General features: G+C 36.4%; 1 pseudogene; it reads right to left on the bottom strand.

The window, feature by feature from the left end:
- Positions 1–6,909, bottom strand: part of LOC105741446 — a 26,593-nt pseudogene extending 19,684 nt beyond the window's left edge.
- Between the last annotated feature and the right edge of the window lie 1,378 nt (positions 6,910–8,287).

The raw sequence follows: 8,287 nt of genomic DNA, 5'->3' as shown, positions 1-8,287 counted from the left end.
GTTTGATAATAACAATAAGCTTGTCTTCTGGATGGTTAACAACCTAAGTTTGCAGACCAAAATTAGAGAAAAAGGAGAGCTACAAGGAAAGCCAATGTTTTGGCCCTAACCTTCTAAGGTCAATAAAGTCTCAGGACATATGAGAACTTGTACTGTAATGTGACATAACTCGGTAGTGTCCCAAATTTTCTGATCAAGAAGATTACGGGGCCAAAGAGTAAAGTGATCAGTGATGTAGAGTGTGCCTAAGGAGAGTCACAAGGAGAGAAAATACTCTCTCAGGTTTTCACAGAGAGCACATTGGCCAAGCAATGGCCATGACTCATCCACATGGCTGACACTGACAAAGCTTCTACAATCTGAGTTACAGGATCTCAGGATAAATCCTGAGGGGATTTCACTGACCTTCTCAGACCCAAGAGCTACAACTCTTGTTGCATAGGTCCTGCTTTACCTTGGCCTTAACCATCCAGTAGAAAAGTATGAAAAAGATATCTAGGAAGTAAAACCATGCTGCTATGTTGAGCTGTGGGGGACTCACGTCAACAATTTCTGACATTGCCAGTGAAGCGGAAGACCCAATACTATTATGGACAAGTGGACTCTTTTAAAATATTTTGTTGAGTTTACACACCTATAATATTCAAATAACAGAACTTAACAAAAAAAGGGTATACAGATGAATGTCCATTTTGTATCTGTGTATTCAAAGTGCTTAGGATAGATATATAGTTACATTCTCTTAATGAATAGAATGCACTCTACATCATCGATCACTTTCCTCACTGGCCCCATAATCTTCTTGATCAAAAAATTTGGGACACTACTGAGTTACATGACATTACAGTACAAGTTCTCATATATTCTGAGTCATAAGTGACCTTAGAATGTTAGGACCAAAGTATTGGCTTTCCTTGTGGCCCTCCTTTTTCTCTAATTTTGGTCTGCAAACTTAGGTAGTTAACCATCCAGAAGACAAGCTTATTGTTATTACCATACAACCTAGGCTGTTAAACTTATTCTCACTATCTGTCTGAATATCAAACATTTTATGCATTACATGGAACAGGTATTTTTCATCAAGTATTGATATGTTGAACTTTAAGTCCCTATAGAATATTATGAAAAAACATTTAAAAATTAGAATATATTTTTTTAAAAAGGCATAAAGTATTATATACTTTTTATATTTACGCATAAGTCCAAAAATCTAATCATATACAACCTTGAAGCAGTACAGTCCCACAATATTCCTTTTCCTATCTCTTACATTCATTCATCACCCCCTTATTTTTGAACAATCATCTACCTGAGCGAAAGCACAGCAGCAACCAGCATGTCATGACAAGCAGCACGTATTCAGAAGACCAGAAAGACAGACACGCTAAGCATGAAACTACCATTACAGACTACTATCTTCAGTGCAGTTGCTTAGTTTACAGGTATCAGTATATATAGTTAGTCAAGGTGAGAATCTTTCCAGTTAACTCCTAGATTAAAGAATCTTCTGAACATTCTCCGGATCATTGCCTTGCTCATCTTCTACATATAACTGTATGGCTTGTCATTGTTATGTTTCCTAGCTCTACTCCTTTCCCTCTCTTGATTAGTTAGTCCTTAATATTCTGCTTTCCTTTTGCTTGTATTATATCTTTTTGTTTGGATTTCTTCTTTTGAGTTCTTATACTAGGGAAACTATATGATATTTACATGTGTGTGTTTGGTTTATTTCACTTATGAGTATATGTTCATGTGGCATCCACTTCAATATAAAGGCTTCAAGTTTATCATTCTTAATATCTGAATAATACTCCATTGTGTAAAAATACCACATCTTTTTCAACCATTCCTCAGGTGATGGGCATCTTGGTGGTTTACAAGATTTAGCTATCACAAATTGTGCTGCTATAAACATAGGCACACATGTATCCCTATGATATGATGTTTTCAGATCCTCCGGGAAAATTCCCAGTACAGGAATAGCTGGTTTAAATTGATTTCCAGTCCAACTTTTCTAAGGAGTTTCCATACTGATTTCCATAATGGTTGCACCAGGCTACATTCCCACCAGCATTGTAGAAGGCTTCGTTTTTCACCACAGCCTCTCCAACATTTGTTGTTGGGTGATTTCTTTATGATAGCCATTCTTTCTGGGGTGAGATATTATCTCAATGTTGTTTTAATTTGCATTTCACAAATGTCTAGTGATGTGGAGCATTTTTTTATATATTTATTCACTTCTTTAATTTCATCCTCTGAGAAGCATGTATTCATCTCGGATGCCCATTTCTGGATTGGGTCTTTAAATTTTGGGGCCCTAGTGTTTTTTAGTTCTTTATAAATTCTAGAGAGCAGACCTTTGTCTGAGTACTTATTTGTCATGATTTTTTCCAAATTTTCAGGTTGCCTTTTCACTTTGTTGGTAATTTCTTTTTACTTGAAAAAACTTCAGAGCAAGTGCAGGTCCCAGTTGTTAATTCTTTCAACTGTTTTCCATGTGATTTGATTCCTGTTCATGTAGTTTTTGCCTACCCCTATGTCTTCAAGAGTTCCTCTACATTCTCTTCCAGGAAATTTATTGTCTCTGCTTTAATTTTTAGATCTTTAATCCATTTTGACTTTAGTTTAGTGCATAGTGATAGATCTGGGTCAAGTTTATTTTTGACATGTAGAGAGCCATTTTTCCAGCACCAGTTGTTCAAGAAGCTATCTTTCTTCCAGTGAGTATGTTTGGCACCTTTGTCAAAATAACATGGATGAGTGTGTTCGAAGGGGCTTCAATGTCTTCTAGTCTATTCCACTGACCTTCAGGTCTATTTTATTGCCAGTACCATGCTGAATTTCTCACAGTAGCCTTGTAGTATAATTTCAAATCAAGAATTGTAATGCCTCCTGACTTGTCTTTATTGCCCAGGATTGCCTTTGCTATTCTAGGTATTTCTGTTTTCAGATAAATTTTAGGAATGATTTCTCTACCTCTGTGAGGTATGTTTGTGGTAGTTTGATAGAGATTGCATTAAATCTGTACAGAAATTTTGGGAGTATGGCCATCTTCACAATGTTGGTTTTTCCTATCCAGGAGCATGGAATATCTTTCCATTTTCTGAAATCCTCTACTATCTCTTTTTTCAGAGTACTTGTTATGGTTTGTGTCTAGTTGTCCCCCCAAAGCCTCATGTAGTCATGGGGTGAGGACTTCTAGAGTTTGTGTTAACTCATGATCCACTGGGATTATGTGTGATCCAAGGCTGGGATTATGGGTTTTAGTAGTGCTGGGATTACCCATAGGTGGGTAAGTACTGGGAGTACCCATATGTGTGAGTACTTCTCCTACCCTGGGGCATGTAATTTGCATTAAAATATAAGGTGGAAAGAGAAGCTAGCTGCTTGAGCTGCTGCTACCCCTCCCTTGCTCTTGTTCTTTGTCGTTGCCATGAAAGGTTGACCTCTGCTATGTGCTGCTCTGCGTGGACCCAGCTGAGTATGGACTGAAACCATCAGTAACTGTGAGCTAAATAAACCTTTCCTTCCTTCATTTTGAGTGTCAGGTATTTGTCCCAGCAACGAGAGAAGAGTAACTAAGACAGTACTGTTATTTTCCTTGAAAAGATCTTTGACTTCTTTAGTTAGTAATTCCAAGGTATTTCATTTTCCTCGGTGCTATTGTAAAAGGTATTGTTTTTATAATTTCCTTCTCAGTGTGTTTGTTGTCTGTGTAGAGGAATGCTGTTGACTTTGGGGTATTGACTTTATAACCTGCTATGCTACTGAACTTCTGTATTAACTCTAGTAGCTTCTTGGTTGAGTTTTTTGGTTCTTCCAAGTAAAATATCATGTCATCAAGCCTGGACTAGAACTGGATCTGGGGGTTTCCAGTACACGACAAAAATTCCTACTCTCTGGATGGGGTTTGGGGGATACTATGGAGTGATGCAGGGCATCCCAAGAGGGTGAACGAGTGTGTCACCCACACTGTGTCTGGGCTGGGACCATTAGGGCCCGCTGGCTCAGGGTAGCCAGAACCTCTGCCACATACTCACCAGGCCTGGGATAGGACTCATTTCCAGTATTTTATGTAAATTATACTTATTAATTAATTGAATCCCTGCAGACATATTTTAGACCCAGAATTGAGAGTAACATTCTCCAGTACTTTGAAATATAAGCAAGATTTCCTCTAGCACATGATTTTGTAAAATATTGCCCATGAAACTAAAATTAGTTATTTCTTTCTTTGGATATTACCTGTCAGTTCTGCATAGAGAATGTCTGAATTTCAAATTATCTTGGATGGGTACAAATTTTCTATTATATTTGTGTGGCAATTTACATGACTTTTCCTCAAGTACAGCATACACTGAAAGTTATTCCTCATCAAGTGCTACTAGAAAAATGTATCCTTCTTTAATTTCTCAGAGCAGAAAAAATACAGAGTTGTCATTATTAATAATACTATGCATTTGATATGTTTTTAGGGTTTGGTCAGGAAAGATAAAATGATGGTTTGGCCTGATAGCTCACAGGAGTATAGCACCTGCTTAGGCAGAGCGCAGTGGCTGGGTTCAATCCCCTGCATGCCATACAGGCCTCGCCCCCTGGGCAGGCTGAGATGGTGATTCAGACTGGGTATGGTGGCACACGTCTTTAATCCCAGTGCTTGGAGGCTAAGAACAGGAGGATCATTATGAGTCCAATCTTCATAGTGAAACCTTGTAGACCCTGTAGACCCCACCCTAAATACAGAAAAAAAAATATAAGCAGAAAATGATTCTCTCTGAAAATAATTCTATGAAGATTATACCTCAAAGCCAGTGTAAGTCTGTTGTCTGAGCCAAGAAGCTCTCCAATTGCTTAAGTTTTTTTAATATTTGAACCATTTTATTATGTAGCCAATCCAAACCAATGATAAAAATAATTACAAGGAAGAAGTGAATCAATCATTACAAACAATTATGTGTAAGAGGAATGATTTTATATCTGTAAAAGAAATTGACCTTAAAATGCATTTGTAATACCTCCTAGGCATGATTTGGTGTTCTTGTGTACTAAACTAAATAGACTGCTGTACATGTATGATAATTATGATGGAGAAAAAGTACATTCCAAAGGTGAACTCATTCCTAAGAAGTGTAAAATATTTTAGGAAGTTCTTTTCAGTTGGAAAGTAATAATGTAGATAAGAAATTAGGATAAGACAGCCTTATGTTTCTGAAGAACTCTTGAATTCATAAATTAGGTTTCTATTTTAAAGGATAAATTTAATGTATTTGATTTCAAGCACTATTTTATTCTGCAATTATCAATTGTTTTAAGCTATATCTATATTAAAATTGTTTTATAAGTATGAAATTATAAACCTCAAGTTTAACTATTCACATGTTTCTATACACATACATTTTATACATCACATTTTTCATATTTTTCACAAGGGAATGGGCTAATAATTGGCAAATGATGATACTATTACGCTATTTTTTTGGTTTTGTATTTTTTTGGGGGAGTAGTAGAGTTGGTACCAGGGATTAAACGTAAGACTTTGCTGTTGCTAGGCAGGTGCTTATGCCACAGAGCTATCTCCCCAGTCTGACATTATCTGTTAGTATAAAGACTTTTAACCTTTACTTGACCTATGCTGATCTATTTCTGCAGATTTGCATATATTATTGTCAGTAGTGGGAGTTACTACTAATATTATGTTTGGATCATGATAGTCCTAAACATACATTTGTAAAATACATAATATTATACACATCAGAGGACTATTTGGAAAGTAATTAGTTACAAATAACATTCTTTGTGATGCTATTTTCCTCTAGAGTTTGTATAAAGATCCTAGAACTGTCTTAGTGACTTGAGAGTTCTGTATTCTTATTTCTTTCTTTTTTTTTTTTTTTTTTTTTTGGTAGAACTGGGGATTGAACTCAGGCCCTTGCGCTTGCCAGGGAAGTGCATAGTCTGCTGAGCCATCTTCCCAGCCCCCAACAATTGAGCTAAGGGTCAGGCCCCTGAGAGTTCTGTATTCTTATACCTACTTCTCAGCCATCGAAGAAATAAAATAGTCTGTTTCAATTTACTGTTTCCCAGAATCAAAACAACTGAATGCAAAAAAGAAAATGAGACTCCCATAGAATAGTCCAATGAAACAATCAAATCACTGTACAGTCAATGCATGAAATCTGTGCAACAAGAAAAACTAAGAACACAGTATAAAATAAGACCAAGGACATCCCAGTTTGCATGACCTTAAGTGGGCCAAGACCCTGGCATCTCTGAATCCTTTGGCATTTTGTTTCATCTTCTTGAGGTGTTTGCACATGGATAAGATGAGCAGAAGATAGGCTGTGAAGGACAGAGTGTAGGGTATGAATGAAAATATGGCGTTGGTGAATAAAAATATTTGAAAGACCGTGTAGAGTTCCTCAAACAGAAACTGAAAGATGTGTTTAGTTTAGATCCACCAATACATGTATAAATGGGTAATGATATAACTATGATATTCAAAAACAAGACAAACAGAGACATTGACAGTGTCATTGAATCCAGTTTTTTGGCTTTCTACTTCAGGTAAAGAAAAACAGAGTTAGAAAGCTAGGCTACCTTGAGAAAATAATAGATGTTGAGGCATGTAGAGAGCCATACGCTAAAATGATTGGTCACTATACAGGTAATATTCATCATTCTTAACATGCTTGCCATCATTAACCAATCTGGGTCAGTCATAAACACCAATTTAATCATGGTTACTGAGAAGAGCACACCAATTATGGAGATGGCCAGAGTTGTGAGTATTTGATCAACTGGAGATATCTTTCTTTTCTTGACACAGTCCATACAGTTTACCAGTGCTATGAAGCCATTTCTTACACTTCCAATTGTGAATTTAAATATGGTTCTTTCAAAATCATTCATTGTCTGTAAGAGAATTCAATAATTTCAAATGTTACTTCTCCCTAAAAACTCATGTACACAAAATAAAATCTGGAAACATAAAGATTTTCTGATGACTGCAGTCCTACTTTTTTTAAAATCTTGCATTTTTCTATACAGCTCTAATGAACTTCATGCAGGTTCAATGTGCCTCACATGAAGTCACCTTGAGATTATTTTAGCTCATGATAAAGTGCATGCTGAAATCTCATGGACTAAAAATACATTTATAGTATTTCCATGTTTTTATTTTTTGTAATCTATATGTTTATGTCTGTCAGCATGTAAATTATACTAATTCTAAAGTATATGGTAGTCAATAAGAATATGAACTGGTTTATGGAGCTTTCTAAATATTAAGAAGTTACAAAAATTTCAAAGTTAGGCCCTGCAAAGATAGCTTGGCAGTCTAAGCACATGCCTGGCATGCACAAGGACCTGGGTTTGATCCCCAGTACTGCATGACATGCTGGCCCAGTAACACCAGGGGCACCATGCTGCCATAGATATGTATGTCTGTAATCCTAGTGATGGAGAGGCTGAGATCAGAGGATCACTGTGAGTCTGACCTGCATAGAGAGATGCTGTGGCAAATAAACATATAAATGAAAAAATAAAGTTCAATGTTAGAGGCTTAAGCAAATCCTGACTAAATGTTATAAAAAGTGTCAAAATTGGCTAATGGCCTCAATGTGGTCATTGCTACAATATTGCTGTGTACTAACAGTAATATTTAACATTCTAATTTCTACCAGTGCTTGCAGAAATAAGTTCACATATATAGACATCTTCATTTGAATCTTTTGCTCTTCTTTTATTATAATAATTAAGTTTCTTCACTGATTCAAATATGTGTTTTGGCTCTATCTAATATTTGATACATTTATGTTTGGTAAAACATTCTCCAAAGGCTCCCAAGATAATAACATACAGTATGACAAATACTCAGTAATGTTGGGTTATTTTTTTCTGTGCATGCGAATGACATTAGAGCTTCTATGTGCTCCTCTAAAACTGTCACTGAATGCTTGAGTGCATCCTCACAAGAATCTTCCTCATCCTCTGCCTTTCCCCCAGTATTAGGCATTCTTCCATTTTCCCTGAAACATTTAAATTTTATCCATCTCTCACCACATTTGCTCCATGATCACCCCTGTGTGCACCAAGATAAAGGGCAATAACACTTTGGACAAGATGAATAAATAAGCCCCACATTTTTTTTGTACCAGGCATTGTACTCTGGACCTTGCTCTTCTCAGATAGGCACTGTGCCACACAGCTATATACCTGGAGTCCTTTTGTTTCTTCTTTCTTTCTTTCTTTCTTTCTTTCTTTCTTTCTTTCTTTCTTTCTTTCTTTC

This window comes from Octodon degus, unplaced genomic scaffold (assembly GCF_000260255.1).
Source record: "Octodon degus isolate 3935 unplaced genomic scaffold, OctDeg1.0 scaffold00012, whole genome shotgun sequence".
Classification (NCBI taxonomy): Eukaryota; Metazoa; Chordata; class Mammalia; order Rodentia; family Octodontidae; genus Octodon; species Octodon degus.
This window is presented reverse-complemented; position numbering and strand designations above follow the sequence as displayed.